At 45.1% G+C, this 26,872-nt stretch overlaps 1 protein-coding gene across 2 annotated transcripts in view; it reads left to right on the forward strand.

Annotated features, from left to right (window-relative positions):
* Positions 1–10,382: 10,382 nt before the first annotated feature.
* Positions 10,383–26,872, forward strand: part of LOC124000871 (glutamate receptor ionotropic, NMDA 2C-like) — a 101,035-nt gene continuing 84,545 nt past the window's right edge. For both annotated transcript variants that reach the window (XM_046307544.1, XM_046307545.1), the window contains exon 1: positions 10,383–11,645. The gene's annotated coding sequence lies outside the window, so the exon portion shown is untranslated. The remainder of the gene's footprint in view (positions 11,646–26,872) is intronic.

The following is a 26,872-nucleotide window of genomic DNA, read 5'->3' on the forward strand; positions in this document are numbered from 1 at the left end:
AAACATGAAGCTGGGGTCAGGGTGATGGTTGAGGCTAGGGTGAGGGTTGAACTGGCATGTAAACATGAAGCTGGGGTCAGGGTGATGGTTGAGGCTAGGGTGAGGGTTGAACTGGCATGTAAACATGAAGCTGGTGTCAGGGTGATGGTTGAGGCTAGGGTGAGGGTTGAACTGGCATGTAAACATGAAGCTTGGGTCAGGGTGATGGTTGAGGGTAGGGTTAGGGTTGAACTGGCGTGTAAACATGAAGCTGGGGTCAGGGTGATGGTTGAGGGTAGGGTTAGGGTTGAACTGGCGTGTAAACATGAAGCTGGGGTCAGGGTGATGGTTGAGGGTAGGGTTGAACTGGCATGTAAACATGAAGCTGGGGTCAGGGTGATGGTTGAGGCTAGGGTGAGGGTTGAACTGGCGTGTAAACATGAAGCTCGGGTCAGGGTGATGGTTGAGGGTAGGGTGAGGGTTGAACTGGCATGTAAACATGAAGCTCGGGTCAGGGTGATGGTTGAGGCTAGGGTGAGGGTTGAACTGGCGTGTAAACATGAAGCTCGGGTCAGGGTGATGGTTGAGGCTAGGGTGAGGGTTGAACTGGCGTGTAAACATGAAGCTCGGGTCAGGGTGATGGTTGAGGCTAGGGTGAGGGTTGAACTGGCGTGTAAACATGAAGCTCGGGTCAGGGTGATGGTTGAGGCTAGGGTGAGGGTTGAACTGGTGTGTAAACATGAAGCTTGGGTCAGGGTGATGGTTGAGGCTAGGGTGAGGGTTGAACTGGCATGTAAACATGAAGCTTGGGTCAGGGTGATGGTTGAGGCTATGGTGAGGGTTGAACTGGCGTGTAAACATGAAGCTCGGGTCAGGGTGATGGTTGAGGCTAGGGTGAGGGTTGAACTGGCGTGTAAACATGAAGCTTGGGTCAGGGTGATGGTTGAGGCTAGGGTTTTGAACTGGCGTGTAAACATGAAGCTCGGGTCAGGGTGATGGTTGAGGGTAGGGTTAGGGTTGAACTGGCATGTAAACATGAAGCTGGGGTCAGGGTGATGGTTGAGGGTAGGGTTAGGGTTGAACTGGCATGTAAACATGAAGCTCGGGTCAGGGTGATGGTTGAGGCTAGGGTGAGGGTTGAACTGGCATGTAAACATGAAGCTCGGGTCAGGGTGATGGTTGAGGCTAGGGTTAGGGTTGAACTGGCATGTAAACATGAAGCTGGGGCCAGGGTGATGGTTGAGGGTAGGGTTAGGGTTGAACTGGCATGTAAACATGAAGCTCGGGTCAGGGTGATGGTTGAGGGTGAGGGTTGAACTGGCATGTAAACATGAAGCTGGGGTCAGGGTGATGGTTGAGGCTAGGGTTAGGGTTGAACTGGCATGTAAACATGAAGCTCGGGTCAGGGTGATGGTTGAGGCTAGGGTTAGGGTTGAACTGGCATGTAAACATGAAGCTCGGGTCAGGGTGATGGTTGAGGGTAGGGTTAGGGTTGAACTGGCATGTAAACATGAAGCTGGGGTCAGGGTGATGGTTGAGGGTAGGGTTAGGGTTGAACTGGCATGTAAACATGAAGCTGGGGTCAGGGTGATGGTTGAGGCTAGGGTGAGGGTTGAACTGGCGTGTAAACATGAAGCTGGGGTCAGGGTGATGGTTGAGGCTAGGGTGAGGGTTGAACTGGCGTGTAAACATGAAGCTGGGGTCAGGGTGATGGTTGAGGGTAGGGTTAGGGTTGAACTGGCGTGTAAACATGAAGCTGGGGTCAGGGTGATGGTTGAGGCTAGGGTTAGGGTTGAACTGGCGTGTAAACATGAAGCTGGGGTCAGGGTGATGGTTGAGGCTAGGGTTAGGGTTGAGCTGGAATGTGGACATGACGCTAGGGTTAGTGTTCGGGGACAGATCATCGGATACATTCAGTATGAATACAGTGAAACAATGAAACAATTAGACAGTGTGAATACAATGAAACAATTATACCAACACTGTAATATATTGTGATGGAGGGATGTTAAGATGATCAATTTGCTTATCATTTTCATGTTAGTGTGTGTATGTTGGAGAGAGAGGGGGGGAGAAAAACGGAGACAGAAACGAAGGGAGGGAGGGAGGGTGCGAAAGAGAGAGAGAGAAAGAGAGCGATAGAGATACAGTGAGACAGAGAGAGACAGAGAAGGTTTAGAAAGGGTGAGTGTCAGTGAGAGCTCAGTGTACAGGGGGTGATGCAGGTTTCAGGATGTAAGTGAGGCTGCTGTTGGTCAATACTCAGAGATGGCAGGATATATGTGGCCTCTCCCCTAGGCTCTGTGACGCCAAGTGTAGCCTTTTCCCTCCAGTTTTCCCTGATCCTGTCACAGGAACATGGCTCAAAATATCCCCAAAATCGGGGATAGAGAAAAAAAGAGTAATGCCAGGGTTTCAAGCACGGCTGTCTGTGATGCTGTTTGAGTTTTATTGAGTTTTATTTTGGGTCAGAGGTGCCCCACCACCATACTGTCTGTTGAAGCAGGACAGTCAGGTCATGGAGAGAGTGCGTATGCCTCCCTTTGGAGGGAGCTATGTAGGGAGGGATGGATGGTAGCTGTTTTGAGGAGCTATGTAGGGAGGGATGGGTGGTAGCTATATTGCCTGTTGAAGCAGGACAGTCAGGTCATGGAGAGAGTGCGTATGCCTCCCTTTGGAGGGAGCTATGTACGGAGGGATGGGTGGTAGCTATATTGCCTGTTGAAGCAGGACAATCAGGTCATGGAGAGAGTGCATATGCCTCCGTTTCCCACTGCTGCTGCCCCTGACATGTGTGACCAGACCAGCCCAGATCCGCCCAGGCCCACCTGTTCCACATCTAATCCTCAGCATCGCCACTCAGCCCCCGGTGATGATCTAACAGCTACAATCACTGCTCCAGTGACACAGGAAGGTGAGGAACAATGGAGGGAGCTATGTAGGGAGTGATGGATGGTAGCTGTTTTGAGGAGCTGTGTAGGGAATGGATGGATGGTAGATGTTTTGAGGAGCTATGTAAGGAAGGATGGATGGTAGCTGTTTTGAGGGTGCTATGTAGGGAGGGGTGGATGGTAGCTGTTTTGAGGAGCTAGGTAGGATGGGATGGATGGTAGCTGTTTTGAGCGAACTGTGTATGAAGGGATGGATGGTAGCTGTTTTGAGGAGCTATGTAGGGAGGGATGGATGGTAGCTGTTTTGAGGAGCTATGTAGGGAGTGATGGATGGTAGCTGTTTTGAGGGAGCTATGTAGGGAGGGATGGATGGTAGCTGTTTGAGGAGCTATGTAGGGAGGGATGGATGGTAGCTGTTTGAGGAGCTATGTAGGGATGGATGGTAGCTGTTTTGAGGAGCTATATAGGGAGGGATAGATGGTAGCTGTTTTGAGGGAGCTATGTAGGGAGGGATGGATGGTAGCTGTTTTGAGGGAGGTATGTAGGGAGGGATTGATGGTAGCTGTTTGAGGAGCTATGTAGGGAGGGATGGATTGTAGCTGTTTTGAGGAGCTATTTGGGGAGGGATGGATGGTAGCTGTTTTGAGGAGCTATGTAGGAAGGGATGGATGGTAGCTGTTTTGAGGAGCTATATAGGGAGGGATTGATGGTAGCTGTTTTGAGGAGCTATGTAGGAAGGGATGGATGGTAGCTGTTTTGAGGGAGCTATGTAGGGAGGGATGGATGGTAGCTGTTTGAGGAGCTATGTAGGGAGGGATGGATGGTAGCTGTTTGAGGAGCTATGTAGGGAGGGATGGATGGTAGCTGTTTGAGGAGCTATGTAGGGATGGATGGTAGCTGTTTTGAGGAGCTATATAGGGAGGGATAGATGGTAGCTGTTTTGAGGGAGCTATGTAGGGAGGGATGGATGGTAGCTGTTTTGAGGGAGCTATGTAGGGAGGGATGGATGGTAGCTGTTTGAGGGAGGAGCTATGTAGGGAGGGATTGATGGTAGCTGTTTGAGGAGCTATGTAGGGAGGGATGGATGGTAGCTGTTTGAGGGGCAATGTAGGGAGGGATGGATGGTAGCTGTTTTGAGGAGCTATATAGGGAGGGATAGATGGTAGCTGTTTTGAGGGAGCTATGTAGGGAGGGATGGATGGTAGCTGTTTTGACGGATGTATTTAGGGAGGGATTGATGGTAGCTGTTTGAGGAGCTATGTAGGGAGGAATGGATGGTAGCTGTTTTGAGGAGCTATTTGGGGAGGGATGGATGGTAGCTGTTTGAGGAGCTATGTAGGGAGGGATGGATGGTAGCTGTTTTGAGGAGCTATTTAGTGAGGGATGGATGGTAGCTGTTTGAGGAGCTATGTAGTGAGGGATGGATGGTAGCTGTTTGAGGAGCTATGTAGGGCGGGATGGATGGTAGCTGTTTTGAGGAGTAATGCAGTGAGTGATGGATGGTAGCTGTTTTCAGGAGCTATGTAGGGAGGGATGGGTGGTAGCTGTTTTGAGGGAGCTATGTTGGGAGGGCTGGATGGTAGCTGTTTTGATGAGCTATATAGGAAGGGATGGATGGTAGCTGTTTTAAGGGAGCAATGTAGGGAGGGATGGATGGTAGCTGTTTTGAGGAGCTATGTAGAAAGGGATGGATGGTAGCTGTTTTGAGGAGCTAGGTAGGATGGGATGGATGGTAGCTGTTTTGAGCGAACTGTGTATGAAGGGATGGATGGTAGCTGTTTTGAGGAGCTATGTAGGGAGGGATGGATGGTAGCTGTTTTGAGGAGCTATGTAGGGAGTGATGGATGGTAGCTGTTTTGAGGGAGCTATGTAGGGAGGGATGGATGGTAGCTGTTTGAGGAGCTATGTAGGGAGGGATGGATGGTAGCTGTTTGAGGAGCTATGTAGGGATGGATGGTAGCTGTTTTGAGGAGCTATATAGGGAGGGATAGATGGTAGCTGTTTTGAGGGAGCTATGTAGGGAGGGATGGATGGTAGCTGTTTTGAGGGAGCTATGTAGGGAGGGATGGATGGTAGCTGTTTGAGGAGCTATGTAGGGAGGGATGGATTGTAGCTGTTTTGAGGAGCTATTTGGGGAGGGATGGATGGTAGCTTTTTTGAGGGAGCTATGTAGGGAGGGATGGATGGTAGCTGTTTTGAGGAGCTATGTAGGAAGGGATGGATGGTAGCTGTTTTGAGGAGCTATATAGGGAGGGATTGATGGTAGCTGTTTTGAGGAGCTATGTAGGAAGGGATGGATGGTAGCTGTTTTGAGGGAGCTATGTAGGGAGGGATGGATGGCAGCTGTTTTGAGTAGCTATGTAGAAAGGGATGGATGGTAGCTGTTTTGAGGAGCTAGGTAGGAAGGGATGGATGGTAGCTGTTTTGAGGGTGCTATGTAGGGAGAGATGGATGGTAGCTGTTTTGAGGAGCTAGGTAGGAGGGATGGATGGTAGCTGTTTGAGGAGCTGTGTAGGAAGGGATGGATGGTAGCTGTTTGAGGAGCTATGTAGGGATGGATGGTAGCTGTTTTGAGGAGCTATGTAGGGAGCGATGGATGGTAGCTGTTTTGAGGGAGCTATGTAGGGAGGGATGGATGGTAGCTGTTTTGAGGGAGGTATGTAGGGAGGGATTGATGGTAGCTGTTTGAGGAGCTATGTAGGGAGGGATGGATTGTAGCTGTTTTGAGGAGCTATTTGGGGAGGGATGGATGGTAGCTTTTTTGAGGGAGCTATGTAGGGAGGGATGGATGGTAGCTGTTTTGAGGAGCTATGTAGGAAGGGATGGATGGTAGCTGTTTTGAGGAGCTATATAGGGAGGGATTGATGGTAGATGTTTTGAGGAGCTATGTAGGAAGGGATGGATGGTAGCTGTTTTGAGGGAGCTATGTAGGGAGGGATGGATGGCAGCTGTTTTGAGTAGCTATGTAGAAAGGGATGGATGGTAGCTGTTTTGAGGAGCTAGGTAGGAAGGGATGGATGGTAGCTGTTTGAGGGAGGAGCTATGTAGGGAGGGATTGATAGTAGCTGTTTTGAGGGAGCTATGTAGGGAGGGATGGATGGTAGCTGTTTGAGGAGCTATGTAGGGAGGGATGGATGGTAGCTGTTTGAGGAGCTATGTAGGGAGGGATGGATGGTAGCTGTTTGAGGAGCTATGTAGGGATGGATGGTAGCTATTTTGAGGAGCTATATAGGGAGGGATAGATGGTAACTGTTTTGAGGGAGCTATGTAGGGAGGGATGGATGGTAGCTGTTTTGAGGGAGCTATGTAGGGAGGGATGGATGGTAGCTGTTTGAGGGAGGAGCTATGTAGGGAGGGATTGATGGTAGCTGTTTGAGGAGCTATGTAGGAAGTGATGGATGGTAGCTGTTTTGAGGGAGCTATGTAGGGAGGGATGGATGGCAGCTGTTTTGAGTAGCTATGTAGAAAGGGATGGATGGTAGCTGTTTTGAGGAGCTAGGTAGGAAGGGATGGATGGTAGCTGTTTGAGGGAGGAGCTATGTAGGGAGGGATTGATAGTAGCTGTTTTGAGGGAGCTATGTAGGGAGGGATGGATGGTAGCTGTTTGAGGAGCTATGTAGGGAGGGATGGATGGTAGCTGTTTGATGAGCTATGTAGGGAGGGATGGATGGTAGCTGTTTTGAGGAGCTATATAGGGGGGATAGATGGTAGCTGTTTTGAGGGAGCTATGTAGGGAGGGATGGATGGTAGCTGTTTGAGGAGCTATGTAGTGAGGGATGGATGGTAGCTGTTTGAGGAGCTATGTAGGGAGGGATGGATGGTAGCTGTTTTGAGGAGCTATGCAGTGAGGGATGGATGGTAGCTGTTTGATGGAGGAGCTATGTAGGGAGGGGTGGATGGTAGCTATTTTGAGGAGCTATGTAGGAAGGGGTGGATGTTAGCTGTTTTGACGGAGCTTTGTAGGGCAGGATGGATGGTAGATGTTTTGAGGAGCTATGTAGGGAGGGATGGATGGTAGCTATATTGCCTGTTGAAGCAGTACAGTCAGGTGATAGAGAGAGTTCATATGCCTCCTTTCCCACTGCTCCTGCCCCTGACATGTGTGCTGTATTACATCCCTAACATCCCCTAAAGCTTCAATATAAACAGGAAGAAACACTGACTATGACATCAAGACCCTGGCACTCAAGTAAAACCCAATTACTGTAAGTACGTAAAATGGAGCGGATAAAATATGGTGAGCCAATGAGATATGAGACATCAGCTGTAATGACGTTAATACTGGGACCACATGGAGGGTCTACCAAATGCTTCTATTCAAAACGGCACAGGGAGGAAGAGTGTTTGTACCAACCTTCAGAAGCAGACATACTACTGTACGCATCCATTAGAGCCGCTCCCTACACTCTCCTTATCTCTTGCTTTACATCTCTCCCATCTGTTTGCCTTATTGATTAGTTATCAATCAGGGAATGCCATCTTTATAAACTGTTGATCAAGAGCAGAGAATCCATAGATTTTTATTATATGGGGAAATCGATGGGGTCACACAGCCACAGCCCCTGGGCTTCTCCCAACAGCTAAAGAGGAACATATCACAGCCCCTTGGCCTCTCCCAACAGCTAAAGAGGAAAATATCACAGCCCCTGGGCCTCTCCCAACAGCTAAAGAGGAACATATCACAGCCACTGGGCCTCTCCCAACAGCTAAAGAGGAACATATCACAGCCCCTGGGCCTCTCCCAACAGCTAAAGAGGAACATATCACAGCCCCTGGGCCTCTCCCAACAGCTAAAGAGGAACATATCACAGCCCCTGGGCCTCTCCCAACAGCTAAAGAGGAACATATCACAGCCCCTGGGCCTCTCCCAACAGCTAAAGAGGAACATATCACACCCCCTGGTCCTCTCCCAACAGCTAAAGAGGAACATATCACAGCCCCCGGGCCTCTCCCAACAGCTAAAGAGGAACATATCACAGCCCCCTGGGCCTCTCCCAACAGCTAAAGAGGAACATATCACAGCCCCTGGGCCTCTCCCAACAGCTAAAGAGGAACATATCACAGCCCCCGGGCCTCTCCCAACAGCTAAAGAGGAACATATCACAGTAGCGACACATCGCTCAGCGCTGCCATGACGGGCTCATAAAATGCCACTGTTGTTCCCCTGCCTGGAAACAAGATTAATTTTTGGTGAGATACATTTAGATAAAAAAATATATAGATTTTTGCAGCGATATTTTTCCTGAGATAGTTTAGTGTGTTGTTTGGCAGTCCCTTGTCTCGAACAGAAGTGGGAGAGTGTTTTCAAACGGTTGTTGTTTTGCAATAGGATGTAAAATCCCATGTTGTTCTTCAAAAACTCTTTAAACCCATTGCACATGCCTTGCTTCTGTGGATATTATGATGAGGAGATGACAGTATGAAAAGGCCACCTGATGAAGGCTGTTCATTCCTGTGTACGTAAGCATGCATGTATTCATGTGCATGTGTGCTTGCGTGTGGTGGCGTAGTCAAATCATTTGCAGGCTACTCAAGATTTTTATATCACTGCACACCACCAACCAAACTGCAAGACAAACATCTTCTGTACAGATTCACTTCATTGCTGCTTTACTGAGAAGAGAGGAAGCACAGTGCAAAACATGATTTAAAGTATCCGTGACATTTTTTCACAGCAATTTCAATCTTCTATCCAGCACTGTATTTCTCTCCAAAATATAATTTTGGCTCTCCTTTTATGATTGCCTCTTCCTTCCTTCGAAATTGCTAGTTTCCCTGTTTTATGATAGTATTTGTTGGGACAAGCAGGTCAAAACATGGGACTATTTATCAAGCCAGAAATCAGAATCCCTGGTAACCAATTAAAATTGAGATAACTATTGTTATGGTTACCACAGATCGGCACATTCACAGTCGCTATGCTACAGTATAAGGAAGAGGGAACAGATGATGGATGATCAAATGCAGTCTCTCCAAATGATGTAAACAATGCTTACACTTGTAAGCATAAGTTCACTTCACAGCTCACTCCTTGTCCAGACTGAGGATTGTGACGCTGACTCAATAGCGAGGCAGCATCTGGAAATCCACCAAATTCAGGTATTTGGCTCCTGCTCCAGAGCTCTTGGCCAAGTAGCTTATTCACTCCCAGTGAGCTGAATCAATCACCATGTTACATAAATGAGACAAGAGAGGGAATCAGTCCCTTCTAAAAGAGAGTTAAAGTAAATAAGCCATTGACTCTGTACTGATGTATACCTGAGGGATGATTGTGAATGGTTCCCTACTTATTTAGTTGTCATTGGTTCCTTTCCTCAAAACCTACAGTATTTGCATTCACTTACAATAGTGTCTCCCAAAAGTACTGGAGTGCACTTCAGTGTCAGATCACAGACAGACAGAGGGCAGACAAAGAGAGAGAGAGAGAGAGAGAGACAGAAATTTGGAGCGACACAGAGGGAAAGAGACAAAAATTATAGACAGAGACACGATGGGGAATTAAAAAAGAGAGAGGGGAGAGAGAGAGAAATACTTTTTAAAGTTTAATATTTACTGTTCATTTTGATTGTTGATTTCACTTTTGTTTATTATCTATTCCACTTGCTTTGGCAATGTAAACATACATTTCCTATGCCAATAAAGTCCTTCAATTTAAAATGTAAATTGAGAGAGAGAGAGAGAGAGAGAGAAAGAGAGAGGGGGAGAGAAAGAGAGAGATGGAAAGAGAGCATGAGAGAGAGAGAGAGATTGAGAGAGAGAGAGAGAGAGAGAGAGAGAGAGAGAGAGAGAGAGAGAGAGAGAGAGAGAGAGAGAGAGAGAGAGAGAGAGAGAGAGAGAGAGAGAGAACAGATAAATATATAGGAGAGAGAAGATAGGGAGTAATGAAAATAGAGTTAGGGGGAGAAAGCACAGGGGAGACATGAGAGAGTTTAAGTGAGGGAGAGAGAGGAGAGGTAGAGAGAAGGTAAGACAGAACTCAATGAATGAATCAGTGTGAAGGGGTACTTGAGAGAGAAAGATACACACAGAGAGAGAGAGAGAGAGAGAGAGAGAGAGAGAGAGAGAGAGAGAGAGAGAGAGAGAGAGAGAGAGAGAGAGAGAGAGAGAGAGAGAGAGAGAGAGAGAGAGAGAGAGAGAGAGAGAGAGAGAGAGAGAGAGACAGAGAGAGAGACAGACAGACAGACAGACAGACAGACAGACAGACAGACAGACAGACAGACAGACAGACAGACAGACAGACAGACAGACAGACAGACAGACAGACAGACAGACAGACAGACAGACAGACAGACAGACAGAAAGGATATGGAGTCACGTTAAATGAGTTGCTGATATCGGGCAGTGCCGAGCAGTCGGGAGGGAGAGACCGAGGGGAGGGGTGGAGAAATAGTAAGCAGGGAGGGAGAGTGAGTGAGTGAGTGAGTGAGAGAGAGAGGAGTGAGAGAGAGAATCAAAGGATAAATCCTTACTACATAATGATTAGGACTCACAAGCCCTTCCTGTGACATGGAGTGTAGAAGCCAGGATTACAACGGGACAGAGTAAAGAGGCTACAGGCAACACAGGGGGAAGGAGGGATACAGGTGCAAGAAGAGGAAGGGGCACACGGGAACAACAAGTGCATTGAACACGGCCACTAAAGGTTTCAGGGATCCATGCAACAACCTGCATCAAGAGCGATTTGGAAGCTCACCGTCTGACCTGCTGCTGCTGTCCTCTGTCTGGGCCATCTGTCTGTGGGCGTTGGAGCTAGCAGACCCAAGCCCAGCATCTGGACAGCACTGTGTCTTACTTAATGGAGGGGCCATCGTGCTGCTGGAGAGCAGGGGGAGCAACCGGAGGCTCAGGTTATCCTGCAGACATGAATTCGATGAGAAATTGACATATAGTTGATGAGTGTGTCATCAAAAAGATGGAGTACATCTGTTTATTTCACCTGGGCAAGACAGCAGTGGGCAGTGAGAGAAGGAAGAGGGCGTCGGGCGCAGAATCTTGACTGTCGGAAGACGTGAAGAATTTCACTGAATCGACCACTTGTTTTCGGTTGTTTTTTTATGGCTCTAACTGCGTTATTGGGCCACTTATGAGATATTTTCTCTTGGCCAGGAAGTGGATACAGATTAGATGTGTTATCAGAGGTGAGAGGCTGCTGAAGACCAGCCAAGAAACAGAAATTGTACACATACACATACACACACACACACCTATTCGGTATGCTTCATAACAATGAGTACATATATACGCTCTCTGCCCTATTGAGCACACACATACTCACATACTCGCACACAGACACAGCCCATCTCGCACAACGCAACCTCTCTGGGGCTAGCTGTTCCAACTTCTATCCTCACACCTTACACTGGAAATTAGCCTGTCACTACGGCCGTGGACTGCCTCATTCTGTTTATTAGTTGTTCCTTCTTTCCTCTGGCACCTGCTTTCTTCAATCACCCTCTATCACTCTATCCATACTTCCACCCCCAACCCCCCCCACCCCACCTCCCTTACCAGCAAGAGATAATGTGACCTTCTGCCAAAGTGCTGGAAACCATGCCACGGTCGCAGCGGGCTCCTCTGTTGCTACTGAAATAGACTCCAACAAGTGCCGAAAGGAAGGGAGCGGGGGAGTGAGGGAAGGGAGAGAGCGGGGGAGTGAGGGAAGGAAGAGAGCGGGGGAGTGAGGGAAGGGAGACAAGGGGAAAAAGAGAAGCAGGACAGCTGAAGCCACGGAATGAGCCGGTGGGAGCCAGGGCTGGATGCGGATTGCCAACGCAGGTAATGGATCACCTTCCCTTTCCCTTCCCCTACCACTGCCTAGCCTAGAGCTGTACCCAGACCCACCGCACTTTACTGTCTCAGACTGCCTGCTTGTACCGGACAGAGAGGGGTCGGCTGGATGGAAATCATTCCCCCCCCAAAATGTGATTGCAACGGGCTGCTGTCAATATTGTAATGTATCTCAGAAGTGAGGAGGCTGCTGCTTTGTCACAGGTGCTACATGTGTTTGTTTTGCTCTTCGAAAGTAAAGAGACGGTGTAGATAGCAGACCCATCCTCCTCCCACTCAAGTCAGATGAAATGTAATGTATGCTTGGAAGTTGGAACTAAATAAACAGTTGACTGTGAACTGTGGGGACCAGATCACAGGACCTGTGTAAGGCGTCAAAGGACTGGCTGTTGGCTGTGTGACCGTGTGGCAGTATGACTGTGCCTGTGTGTCTGTGGCTGTGCTTTACTTCACTGTGTCACAGAGGATTTGGCAAAGTTCGATTCATCATTATAAACAGGAGAAACAGAACAGCTGAGAAGGACTGCAGTTGTACACTGCATGCTGAAACTGCCAGATAAATTGAATTGCCACTGAGGAGTGACTTTGGTCCTTTGGGACAAGAGAGTGAATGAGACTTCTGTAATTATACTAGCATCCATCCCAGTGCTTTAGTTTCATGAATACAGAGCAGTTCCTTGACGTTCGGTAGACAAACTCTGTCAATTGTCTTCTGTTATGGCACTCCCACCCTGCGTTTGTATTTCAACTGAAGGAAGAAGAGGAAGAATGAAATAATGAATGAATGAAAGAAAGAGAGAGAGAGAGAAAGAGAAAGACATATTTATTAGAAAGTGCCTTGATGGCATAGTTTATGAGGACAGTGACTATCATTCAGCCCTGTCTTGAAGGGCATTTCAAAAGTGTATTCCGGTGTGGACACAGTTATCAATCCCAAATGTTCTATCTCTGTTTCTCAACCTCCTACACAGGACATGTTCAGTCACTTTAATTTGAGACACATGTCAAATTGTTCACAATTTGCTTGTTAAATTGATTGTTGAAATGTGATTTTTAAACGGACCACGTTATTCAAACCTCAATGACCGTATCCACAACAACGTTCAAGGTCAGATACCGGTGAGAGAACCCCAAGCAGGGAGAACTTGTCAACGTGGATATCCATATACACTGTATGAACCCCGTTAGGGTTTCCTGTAAGACAATGGCACTGCTCTGAACAAAGACAGTTAAGAAAAAAAGATCAACCACCCGGTTTTATCATTTTGGGAGGGGCATTTCACCTGAGTGCTTCCGAGACCATTTCCTAATACCTGTGGTATTTTTAGACCAGCTAGAGAGTGTGTGAGCCTGGTTCTAACCAAGGCAGATTGTCTAGTTCCATGCATGGCTAAGCATTACCTGCCTAACAGGTTGGAGATTTGTATGCCAACATAGTACATTGGCATTATGCATGACTGTGTCTACTTTTTCTCTTAGAGTTTCACTTGGGAGAGAAAAATGTGTGAGCAGAATTAAATTATGTATTATAAACAGTAGACAGCTTAGCACCGGTTGTTCCAGTGAAAAATGGCTGTTCATTATGTTATTCCTTCCATATCGTGGTTTCCCTGATGAGATGTATAGTGAATAAGGGTGTGTGTGTGTGTGTGTGTGTGTGTGTGTGTGTGTGTGTGTGTGTGTGTGTGTGTGTGTGTGTGTGTGTGTGTGTGTGTGTGTGTGTGTGTGTGTGTGTGTGTGTGTGTGTGTGTGTGTGTGTGTGTGTGTGTGTGTGTGTGTTGGGGGGGAGAGGGTTAGCAGATGAGATCGTCCCATCGTTGGTAGCAAGGCTCTGTGTGACAGGGGAACAGATGCATTGATCCCTGGGTATGCTGGCTCTCCTCTTCTAGAACTGGTCCATCACACAGCATGGAATACACACACACACAGATGCACACAGATGCACACAGATGCACACACACACACACACACACACACACACACACACACACACACACACACACACACACACACACACACACACACACACACACACACACACACACACACACACACACACACACACACACACACACACACTATTGCAAAAGCACAAGCACCCACACGCACATGCACACATACATACACACACATTCTGACTCACCAACATACAGAGGCACACACACTCATTCGATCCATCCTACCATGGGAGACCAAAATGTACAATATCTCACCTGTCTACTTGTATATTGTTTTTGGAGTCCTTTTTTAAAAGAGGCTTTTAGGGTTGAAAATATCCTAACGTCCCCAACCCTGAGTGACACTATAGACCAGGGCAACATAGGGTTAAACCCTGAAGGACACGGGACTAGGGGAGGGGCGTACAGTAGGTCACCTAGAGAATAAATCAAATCAGCAATCAAGCCGAGATGTTTTTAACCGATGCTGGGCTTAATCCAGCCATCCTCCACTACATCACACAGTCATACTCAAACACTATTACACACACAGCACTGCACACAGAAAGGGTTCGCCAATGTTTACACTTAACTTTCTCTTTAGCTGTGTAGTTTAGTCTCATAGAGCACAAACATGAGGATAATCACAGCATAATCACAGCATTCTCCACTGGGTGTTTGTCCTGCTTTAATGGTGTGTGCATGTGCACCTAATCTGTGCATTTGAAACAGTATAGCTTCCGTCCCTCTCCTCGCCCCTACCTTGACTTGAACCAGGGACCCTCTGCACACATAGACAACAGCCACCCTCGAAGCATCGTCACCCATCGCTACACAAAAGCCGCGGCCCTTGCAGGGCAAGGGGAACAACTACTTCAAGGTCTCAGAGCGAGTGTCACCGATTGGCACGCTATTAGTGTGCACCCCGCTAACTAGCTAGCCATTTCACATCAGTCACACATACATGCTGAAGGTGAGTCTGTGGGGAGAAAGAAAAAGTTGGTTCTTGTCTAAAACAACTGTCCTCAGTGGTCAGTTGTGAAATGTGCACTCTGTCTGGTCTGAGCCAAACTAGGAGACCCTCACCAAGTCCCATTAGCTGGCTTTTTGTTCCCTCCCATCCCAGTGTGTCTCCAATGACCTCCAGAGCTCTTGTCTCAGGGTTAGCTGCTGCTTCGTCAGCTGTCCAGCCTGCCCCACGACACTCAGAGCTGATCAACTCAATGAAATGGTAGAGCTATCAGTCCTCACCTCATCCTCACCCAGTCTCCCCTTGTCCCTCCACACAGCAACTCATCCCTCAACTCTGAGTGGAGAAAGGGCATGGAGAAGGGGGATAGGAGGGAGGTGGAGACAGGAGGCTGGTAAAATGACAAGGGGCCTTTACACCTGAACAAACAAACAAGACACACACATGCATGAGCTGCAAATTGATCAAGCCACAGGGACCAGCCAGACAAGCACACACTGAGCAGTAAACAATTTACTGCAGGGGGAAGGTGGCTTCATACCAGAGCAACCGAGCCAACGTCAAAGAAGTAGTAAATTCCACCCAGAACCAACGACGCTGCATCATCACGTAATCCTTTTTCCAGTGATATATGGCCCTCATAAAGTAATGAATAATTAGGGCACCATACATGTTGAGAAACACATGAACTGTAACAGTTATCCGTGTTTGCTGCCTGGTGTGTATGTTACAGTATGCCCCTGCAGCACTCACGTAGCAGGGGGTAGAGGTCTCCGGTGAGATTTTAAAGGGGAATTTAGAGGCTGGCTTCAGTCAGTGTCGTTCTCCTCCAGAAGTTTATTGCCGCTGTACTGCTTCACGGGCAACAGAGACTCCGGTCCCCATTTGTATTCAGGGTGCAGTGCTGTGTGCACCTTGTCTAACGTCCTGTCGCTGTTGAAAAGGAAAACTGACACAATGTTGCCTGACTGGGGGAGCAGAGCGGCGTCTTCTCATCCTCTCTCTCCCTCTCCCTCTCCCTCTCTCTCTCTCTCTCTCTCTCTCTCTCTCTCTCTCTCTCTCTCTCTCTCTCTCTCTCTCTCTCTCTCTCTCTCTCTCTTTCTCCCGGACACTGACACCCACCTTAGATCGTATGGGTGTGCATCTGTGAGAATGTGTGTGTGTGTGCATGTGTGATTTGTAATGGAAAAAAATATGTAGTAGCCTAATTGCCATCTATTCACGCTTGTTGTGTCGTACATAATATTTCACAATTACAACTACAACCTTAGATTTCATTCCTGAGCATTGATGTGCTGCTTATTGCAATTAGATATCGATGCCATGGCTGTCCACATCAAAATCTAAAGAACATCTCGAATTCCATTTGAACAGCTTGGAGTGGGCATGATTCATTTATATGAATCAGGTTTGGGGTTCTGTGATGCAGCCTTGGCAAAGTGACACCACAAAGTTGGAGTTTTGGGCAAAAGAAGTCCCTCAGGGCTCATTTAAAGAACTTAATAAGGGTACATTCAGTTTATCAGTACCTTCAGTTTGTTTGGCACCAACACTGTCACTTCAATCAATACTTTAGCTCCACTGAAAACGTATAAAAGTCAGATGCTTTACGACTATAGCTTTCATGGGTTTCTGTAGAACAGCATTTGTAACCATGCGTATGAGAAGAATCTGATAGCTTTGGCATGGATTTGGCCCCAGTTTTGGCATGTTAGTGAGATGTCAGGGAGAGAGGCGGAACTTAGTGTTGTCGCTGGTCTCAGCACATGGCAACACAATGTTTAAATCAGCAAACACTCGATGGGATGGTTACCGTATAGTATACTGTATCCCAGAGGTAGATTATAAAACAAAGTGATATGTTCATACGTGAGTTAGTGCTTGTGTGAGGGGTCTGTCAGGGTGGATGGGTGGGCAGCAGCCAGCAAGTCAGCTGTCAGAGCAGGTTGGTGACATCTGGACCGGGAGGGGATTCTCCCATCTCCATCGTCAGCCATGGACCTCGGCTTAACCAGGGTTTTATCCTGATCTCTGCTCCACATACCATACGGACACACATGAGGGCCACAGACAGCACGGCCAAAGGCCAGGAATACAACCCAAAGCTTACACCACCATGACCATGTCGACCCAAACATTTCTTATTTGACACTGTGATTTACAGTGCCTTCAGAAAGCATTCACATCCCCTTGACCATTTCCACATTTTGTTGTGTTACAAAGTGGGATTAAAATAGATTTAATTGGGATTTTATTGACAAAGATCTTCACAAAATACTCAAAGTGGAAGAACATTTTAACGTTTTTTTAATTAATTGAAAATTAAAAACTAACATATCTTGATTAGAAAATTATTCAACCCCCTGAGTCAATACAGGTTAGAATCACCTTTGGCAGCGATTACAGCTCTGGACACCTGAATTGTACAACATTTCCCATTATTCTTAAAGGAATTCTTCAAGCTCTGTCAAGTTGGTTTTTGATCATTGCTAGACAGCCATTTTCAGGTCTTGCCATAGATTTTCAAGACAATTTAATTCAAAACTGTAACTTGGCCACTCAGGAAAATTCAATGCCGTCTTGGTAAGTAACTCCAGTGTATATTTGGCCTTGTGTTTTAGGTAATGCTGAAAGGTGAATTTGTCTCCCAGCGTCTGTTGGAAAGCAGACTGAACCAAGTTCTCCTCTAGAATGTTGCCAGTGCTTAGCTCTATTCCGTTTATTTATCCTAAAAAACTCTCTAGTCCTTTCCAATGACAAGCATACACATAACATTATGCAGCCACCACCATACTTGAACATATGAAGAGTGGTACTCAGTGATGTGTTGTGTTGGATTTGCCCCAAAGATAACGCTTCGTGTTCAGGACAAAAAAGTTAATTTCTTTGCCACATTTTTTGCAGTATTACTTTAGAACCTTATTGCAAAGAGGATGCATGGAACCTTGAGGAACACCAACATTTACAGTTGATTTGTCAGAGGACAAACCACCCACAGAGACAAACTGATATCTTTCCGACAGATAAGATCTAAACCAGGCCAGAACTTGTCCGTGTAGACCAATTTGGGTTTCCAATCTCTCCAAAAGAATGTGGTGATCGATGGTATCAGCAGCAGTAAGCTCTAGGAGCACGAGGACAGATGCAGAGCCTCAGTCTGACTGTTATGCAGGTGAATGAGGACCCAAAAGCGACTTGGCGAAAACAGAGTCTTTAATCCAGTAAAGTAAAATACAATCAAAAAACACAATTTCCACTCGTAATGACGAGAACCGACTGGAGACTCGATCTTGAACAGCAGGTTGCCTCGGGAAGGCACTTGAACTTAGCAGACTCAGACACCTGCTCACCACGCAGCATCTGAGGGAAACACGACAGGGCGATACACAAACACAGCACGGTGAACAATAGACAAGGATCCGACAGGACAGGAACGGAAAACAAGGGAAGAAATAGGGACTCTAATCAGGGGAAAAGATAAGGAACAGGTGTGGGAAGACTAAATGATTGATTAGGGGAATAGGAACAGCTGGGAGCAGGAACGGAACGATAGAGAGAAGAGAGAGAGGAAGGGAGAGAGAAAAAGGGGAACGAACCTAAAAAGACCAGCAGGGGGAAAACGAACAGAAGGAAAAGCAAAATGACAAGATGATATAAGACAAAACATGACACTGACGCCATTAAAAGGTCATTTACCACCTTCGCAAGTGCAGTCTCAGTGCTATGATGGGGTCTAAAACCAGACTGAAGCGTTTCGTATACATTGTTTGTCTTCAGGAAGGCAGTGAGTTGCTGCGCAACAGCTTTTTCTAAAATGTTTGAGAGGAATGGGAGATTCGATATAGGCCGATAGTTTTTTATATTTTCTGGGACAAGGTTTGGATTATTTTCATCATTGTGTCAAGAGATATAGTACTAAAACACTTGAGTGTCTCCCTTGATCCTAGGCCCTGGCAGAGGTGTGCAGACTCAGGACAACTGAGGTTTGGAGGAATACGCAGATTTAAAGAGGAGTCCGTACTATGCTTTCTAATGATCATGATCTTTTCCTCAAAGAAGTTTATGAATTTATCACTGCTGAAGTGAAAGCCATCCTCTCTTGGGGAATGCTGCTTTTTAGTTAGCTTTGCGACAGTATCAAAAATACATTTTGGATTGTTCTTGTTTTCCACAATTAAGTTGGAAAAATAGGATGATCGAGCAGCAGTGAGGGCTCTTCGATACTGCACGGTACTGTCTTTCCAAGCTAGTCGGAAAACTTCCAGTTTGGTGTGGAGCCATTTCCGTTCCAATTTTCTGGAAGCTTGCTTCAAGAGCTCGGGTATTTTCTGGGAGCTAGTTTCTTATGACAAATGTTTTTTGTTTTTAGGGGTGTGACTGCATCTAGGGTATTGCACAAGTTAAATTGAGTTCCTCAGTTAGGTGGTTAACTGATTTTTGTCCTCTGACGTCCTTGGGTAGGCAGAGGGAGTCATCAAGGAATCTTTGGGTTTATAGCACGGCTTTTGATGATCCTTGGTTGGGGTCTGAGCAGATTATTTGTTGCAATTGCAAACTTAATAAAATGGTGGTCCGACAGTCCAGGATTATGAGGAAAAACAATAAGATCCACGACATTTATACCACGGGACAAAACTAGGTCCAGAGTATGACTGTGGCAGTGAGTAGGTCTGGAGAAATGTTGGACAAAACCCAATGAGTCAATGATGTTTCCGAAAGCCTTTTGGAGTGGGTCTGTTGACTTTTCCATGTGAATATTAAAGTCACCAAAAATTTGAATATTATCTGCCATGACTACAAGGTCCGATAGGAATTCAGGGAACTCAGTAAGGAACGCTGTATATGGCCCAGGAGGCCTGTAAACAAGAACCCTGGCTAACAATTTGAATCAGCAATACAAAATTGGGTTTAATTATTTATTTACTAAATACCTAACCAATCACACAGAACTACATATACAAAGAATTAATTATACCTGGATAATTCTTTACGTCATAAAGGAAAACGTCCCTAGGAACAGATTTGACAGCTTGTTACACAAAGGAAAAGGGGCTGGGTTGAGTGAAAGAGTGGGAAGACAGGAACAAAGGCGAAGCTGTGCAATCGTAAATACAGTATCTTATGCATTCTAAATTAAGAAAAGGAAAATGCAATAAATATTTACTCTGAGCTGCGCTTCAGTAGGTTGGTGGTAGATGGAAGACCTTGTTGCCAAACCGAGTCCTCTGTCCTTTGAAGAATGTCTCTGGTGGTCACTTGGATAAGTTGTAGTAACGTCATTGTGTGGTAGATGGGATACTCTGTCTGTTCCTTTCTAACCTGCGTTTGCAGCTGCGGTCGCTAACTCAATGGCTAGGAGGTATCACTTCTGTCGTGAATAAGAGTTCAAAGTTCATGCCATTCGCTACCAAAGCTCATGCTGATGTTGGCTTCGTTCTGTAGTTTTATCTGAACCATTCTGACATAAGATCGTCATCCTACCTCATTGGAACATGAAGTTCTGTTGTCGTCAAGGGCTTATATAGGAAGGAAGAGGAGGGCGTGTCTGAAAAGTTTTATAGCCCTTGTCCCTTCACAGGGGAGGGCCACTGATTGAGCAGCCCTATTTTATGAAAATCCAAATCTCACATTTTAGAAGCTAAAATCACATTTCATCCCATCACAAATCATTTCATATTCAAACATCTAAATTGAACAAGAATTCCATGTGAATCTGATAACTCTGATGTGTAGACTTTCCACTGTAGAGTTTGTCATCTTATCATTGATAAGAACATCTCAGATGACAACCGAACTGACATCATATTCATTAAGTACCACTGCATATGTTCAGTTGTTCGGATTTCTAGAATATAGTTCATTTCCCCCCACCTACTGATGTTCCCAGAATCTCTATGTTAACCAAGGTTTTAAAAAATGTAACCTCAGTAGGTTAGAGAAGGGAAAAGGGGGGGAAGAGGTATTTATGACTGTCATAAACCTATCCCCCAGGCCAACGTCATGACACTTCCTAATGGGTCTGGCAATTATGTCAAATTGGTTCTATATGACCTGTCTGTTTGTGAGGGCAACAAATGTGTTGTGTGCACTTTCAATATAGTATAAGACATTACTCCATTACTCCCGTGCTGCACCTGCATGAAGATGACCTGAACATGTTGTAGTCCTGCATTATTACCTATCTGCTAAGTTATTAACAACCTGCCTGTCATTGTACCACTGACACACAGAGACAGGACATAACCTGCTGGCCTTTGCCCTACTAACAACACAGAGAAAGGACATACTGTAAACGTCCAAACCCATTCTACCTTACACACCCTCAAATCCAAAAGCATAATATTAAATCAGAAATCGGCAGGTTGTGGGCGACCCAATGCTCCCCACTTCTTTTGTTGTGTTTTCACTTTGAATGAAAACAAGGGGGGTTGAGCCCTGAGCCATCTTGGGCTGGTCTTTGTGTTAATCCTGCTAACTCGAATGACCCTGCTGCCCCAGAGCTGGAGAAAGTGAAAGTCACTTGCAACCTAACATTACTGCCGCCAGAAACAAACAGCAGGTGAAGGTGGTGTGAAGCCAACAAGCATCATTCTCGGTTCTTGGATCTGAATCAACTCGACCCCAAAAGAGACAAAGAAGCGAGAAAAAGAAGGCTCATGACCAATCCATAAACTCCAGAAAAATGTGAATACATTTTGAAAGGTGGAATAGTGACTCCCAGATTGCCACCGTTGTCATGGTGGGTAATGTTAGGTAAGAGTTGGGTTGTTTAGCCTGCTAACTAAGTTAGTTGCTAACCTTAGAGTGTTCAATGTTCAAGCTAGCTAACAAGGCTACTTAGCAAGCTAACATCTTCTGTATATAGACTGTTTTGTACTCAAAGGAATCTAACGATGGCATCATGTAGCTACACTACATAAATCATACAAGATGCCCAATGCCTTTATTTCAGCTAGCTAACCTTAGCTAGCTAAAGCTAGATATGCAGATTGTTTCGCATGTAGATGATAATGCTAGTTAGCTAGGTGGTGAACAGGATTTTTGGCCCAGGACCCCCCCAAAAAATGCATTTAGCTATACATTTGGTACGGTAACATCACACAAACATGTATTTCTCAGGGAGATATGGGTGGGGACGGTCTGATTTAGAGGGTGCTGTATGCATTTTCTGTTATGCTTTGTGATTCAATAATAATTTTGTTGGTAATCAACCAAAATAGTTAGCTATATTTGCCTGTTCCGCATATTGTCTGTCTATATACAGCTTTGATTCTTACTTAGTGTTAACTACCCACCAGAACGACTGAATGGAAAACTAGTGTGGTCAGTCAAGTAAACAATGGCACATCTGCATGACATATTGGTGTACATGGCCATCATGTCACAGAATGGTACATTAGCATGACACATGTTTACATGGTTACAGCACCACATCAAGGACACTGTTGTGACACTGACTTATTTGAGAATTGAACCTCTGTGGCAGGGCCGTAAGGATGCATTGCAGTCATACTTGCTCTGATGACCTCCTAGTAGGGTGTGAAAGGTGGGAACCGGGAGTAGCACATAACAGTTTGTGGCCTGGAGGTGTGGGACCTAACAACATGGTCGTCATTCACTTGCTGTGTGGCGAGTACTTGTCTCCCGTGATCCTCTGCGGCAACACATAGGCTTTTTGCCTGGGAGCTGGGAGAAAGCTGCATATGTCCTACCTTGTATGTGTGTTTTATTGTTTTAAGTGTTCAGTTGTCATTGTAATTGTCCCATTTTTTTGAATGAAAACTTTTTTATTTTAATGATGAATTATGGGGATTTTAACATAACAGAGATGTATTTATGTGGTCAGTCTTTTATCATGCAACAAACAGTCCCAGTCATCCATGATTCTGTTACTACGGCAGTGTAGATGCTGATGGGAGAAAAAAATCATATCATTGACATGTATTGGGCTCCCGAGTGGCGCAGCGGTCTAAGGCACTGCATCACTGCCTCACTACAAACACCCTGGTTTGAATCCAGGCTGTATCACAGCCGGCCGTGATTTGGAGTCCCATAGGGTGGCGCGCAATTGGCCCAGCATTGTCCGGGTTGGGTGGTATAGGCCGTCATTGTGAATACAAATTGTTTCTTAACTGACTTAAAATAAAGTATTGGAATCACTTACTGTATTAGCGCAAGTGTCAATGGCCTTTCCAAACCAAGTTTTCATAGTATTAATTCTAACCCAATGTAATTGTATATTCATTTCTCGAGTTTCAGCGGGAAAAATACTCTAACAAGCATAATGTCTGCCATTCTGTATGAATAAAAGTTCCCCACCAAGCCACTTGCACTGATGCTCCTGGAGAAACTCTTGTTAGGTTAGTATTGAGACAGGAGGGACGAGTCAGTCTTTGGAGGTTATTGGCACCGTGTGGGAAATCATCAAATTAATTCTTACTTCAATAGTATACGGTAAAATGCAATGTCATATTCCCGCACACCCCACTGTATCCTGTGTGTATGCCAAATAAACATATTGAGATTTTTAAAATGGAATTTGAGTTATTCATAGTGAGCACGTATGCACCGTTTATGAATTTAACGATGAATGAATTAATGCTTGGTAACATATTGGCCATGGTCTCACAGGAGGGAGAGAAGGCAGGTAATATACTGGCCATAGTCTCACCTGGGAGAGATAATAATAATAATATATGCCATTTAGCGGACGCTTTTATCCAAAGCGACTTACAGTCATGTGTGCATACATTCTACGTATGGGTGGTCCCAGGAATCGAACCCACTACCCTGGCGTTACAAGCACCATGCTCTACCAACTGAGCTACAGAAGGACCAACAAACAGTCCCAGTCATCCATGATTCTGTTACTACGGCAGTGTAGATGCTGATGGGAGAAAAAAATCATATCATTGACATGTATTGGGCTCCCGAGTGGCGCAGCGGTCTAAGGCACTGCATCACTGAGAACTTAGGTAATATATTCTCAATGATCTCACCTGAGAAAGAGGAAAGAGTCTCACCTGAGAGACGAAAAGAGAGGATGTAGGTATTAATATACTGGCCATAGTCTCACCTGAGAGAGAGGATGTAGGTATTAATATACTGGCCATAGTATCACCTAAGAAAGAGGATGTAGGTAATAATATACTGGTCATAGTATCACCTAAGAAAGAGGATGTAGGTAATAATATACTGGCCATAGTATCACCTAAGAAAGAGGATGTAGGTAATAATATACTGGCCATAGTATCACCTAAGAAAGAGGATGTAGGTAATAATATACTGGTCATAGTATCACCTAAGAAAGAGGATGTAGGTAATAATATACTGGTCATAGTATCACCTGAGAGAGGGGATGTAGGTAATAATATACTGGCCATTGTCTCCCCTGACAGAGATGAGGTAAGTAATAATTTATTGGCCATAGTCTCACCTGAGAGAGAGGATGTAGGTAATAATATACTGGTCATAGTCACACCTGAGAGAGATTATGTAGGTAAAAATATACTGACCATGGTCTCACCTGAGAAAGGTTTTAGGTAATAATATACTGACTATGGTCTCACCTGAGAGAGAGGATGTATAAATAATAATATCCTGGCCATGGTCTCACCTGAGAGAGAGGATGTAAGTAATAATATCCTGGCCATAGTCTCACCTGAGAGAGAGGATGTATAAATAATAATATCCTGGCCATAGTCTCACCTGAGAGAGAGGATGTAAGTAATAATATCCTGGCCATGGTCTCACCTGAGAGAGAGGATGTAAGTAATAATATCCTGGCCATAGTCTCACCTGAGAGAGAGGATGTAAGTAATAATATCCTGGCCATAGTATCACCTGAGAGAGAGGATGTAGGTAAGATGTAGGTAATAATATACTGGCCATAGTATCACCTGAGAGAGAGGATGTAGGTAATAATATACTGACTATGGTCTCACCTGAGAGAGAGGATGTAAGTAATAATATACTGACTATGGTCTCACCTGAGAGAGAGGAGGTAAGTAATAATATACTGGCCATAGTCTCACCTGAGAGAGAGGATGTAGGTAATAATATACTGGTCATAGTATCACCTGAGAGAGAGGATGTAGGTAATGATATACTGGCCATAGTCTCACCTGAGAGAGAGGATGTAGGTAATAATATACTGGTCATAGTATCACCTGAGAGAGAGGATGTAGGTAATAATATACTGACTATGGTCTCACCTGAGAGAGAGGATGTAGGTAATAATATACTGACTACGGTCTCACCTGAGAGAGAGGATGTAAGTAATAATATACTGGTCATAGTATCACCTGAGAGAGAGGATGTAAGTAATAATATACTGGCCATAGTATCACCTGAGAGAGAGGATGTAGGTAATAATATACTGGCCATGGTCTCACCTGAGAGAGAGGATGTAGGTAATTATATACTGGTCATAGTATTACCAGCGAGAGAGGATGTAGGTAGTAATATACTGACCATGGTCTCACCTGAGAAAGGTTTTAGGTAATAATATACTGACTATGGTCTCACCTGAGAGAGAGGATGTAGGTAATAATATACTGGCCATGGTCTCACCTGAGAAAGGTTTTAGGTAATAATATACTGGCCATGGTCTCACCTGAGAGAGAGGATGTAGGTAATAATATACTGGCCATAGTATCACCTGAGAGAGAGGATGTAGGTAATAATATACTGACTATGGTCTCACCTGAGAGAGAGGATGTAAGTAATGATATACTGGCCATAGTCTCACCTGAGAGAGAGGATGTAGGTAATAATATACTGGTCATAGTATCACCTGAGAGAGAGGATGTAGGTAATAATATACTGACTATGGTCTCACCTGAGAGAGAGGATGTAGGTAATAATATACTGACTACGGTCTCACCTGAGAGAGGATGTAAGTAATAATATACTGGTCATAGTATCACCTGAGAGAGAGGATGTAAGTAATAATATACTGGCCATAGTATCACCTGAGAGAGAGGATGTAGGTAATAATATACTGACTATGGTCTCACCTGAGAGAGAGGATGTAAGTAATAATATACTGGCCATAGTATCACCTGAGAGAGAGGATGTAGGTAATAATATACTGACTATGGTCTCACCTGAGAGAGAGGATGTAAGTAATAATATACTGACTATGGTCTCACCTGAGAGAGAGGAGGTAAGTAATAATATACTGGCCATAGTCTCACCTGAGAGAGAGGATGTAGGTAATAATATACTGGTCATAGTATCACCTGAGAGAGAGGATGTAGGTAATGATATACTGGCCATAGTCTCGCCTGAGAGAGAGGATGTAGGTAATAATATACTGGTCATAGTATCACCTGAGAGAGAGGATGTAGGTAATAATATACTGGCCATGGTCTCACCTGAGAGAGATGATGTAGGTAATAATATACTGGTCATAGTATCACCTGAGAGAGAGGGTGTAGGTAATAATATACTGGCCATGGTCTCACCAGAGAGAGAGGGTTTAGGTAATAATATACTGGCCATGGTCTCACCTGAGAGAGAGGATGTAGGTAATTATATACTGGTCATAGTATTACCTGAGAGAGAGGATGTAGGTAGTAATATACTGACCATGGTCTCACCTGAGAGAGAGGATGTAAATAATAATATACTGACTATGGTCTCACCTGAGAGAGAGGAGGTAAGTTAAAATATACTGGCCATAGTCTCACCTGAGAGAGAGGATGTAAGTAATAATATACTGGTCATAGTATCACCTGAGAGAGAGGATGTAGGTAATAATATACTGACTATGGTCTCACCTGAGAGAGAGGATGTAAGTAATGATATACTGGCCATAGTCTCACCTGAGAGAGAGGATGTAGGTAATAATATACTGGTCATAGTATCACCTGAGAGAGAGGATGTAGGTAATAATATACTGACTATGGTCTCACCTGAGAGAGAGGATGTAGGTAATAATATACTGACTACGGTCTCACCTGAGAGAGGATGTAAGTAATAATATACTGGTCATAGTATCACCTGAGAGAGAGGATGTAAGTAATAATATACTGGCCATAGTATCACCTGAGAGAGAGGATGTAGGTAATAATATACTGACTATGGTCTCACCTGAGAGAGAGGATGTAAGTAATAATATACTGGCCATAGTATCACCTGAGAGAGAGGATGTAGGTAATAATATACTGACTATGGTCTCACCTGAGAGAGAGGATGTAAGTAATAATATACTGACTATGGTCTCACCTGAGAGAGAGGAGGTAAGTAATAATATACTGGCCATAGTCTCACCTGAGAGAGAGGATGTAGGTAATAATATACTG

The sequence above is a fragment of the Oncorhynchus gorbuscha genome, linkage group LG16, assembly GCF_021184085.1.
Source record: "Oncorhynchus gorbuscha isolate QuinsamMale2020 ecotype Even-year linkage group LG16, OgorEven_v1.0, whole genome shotgun sequence".
In the NCBI taxonomy this organism is placed as follows: domain Eukaryota; kingdom Metazoa; phylum Chordata; class Actinopteri; order Salmoniformes; family Salmonidae; genus Oncorhynchus; species Oncorhynchus gorbuscha.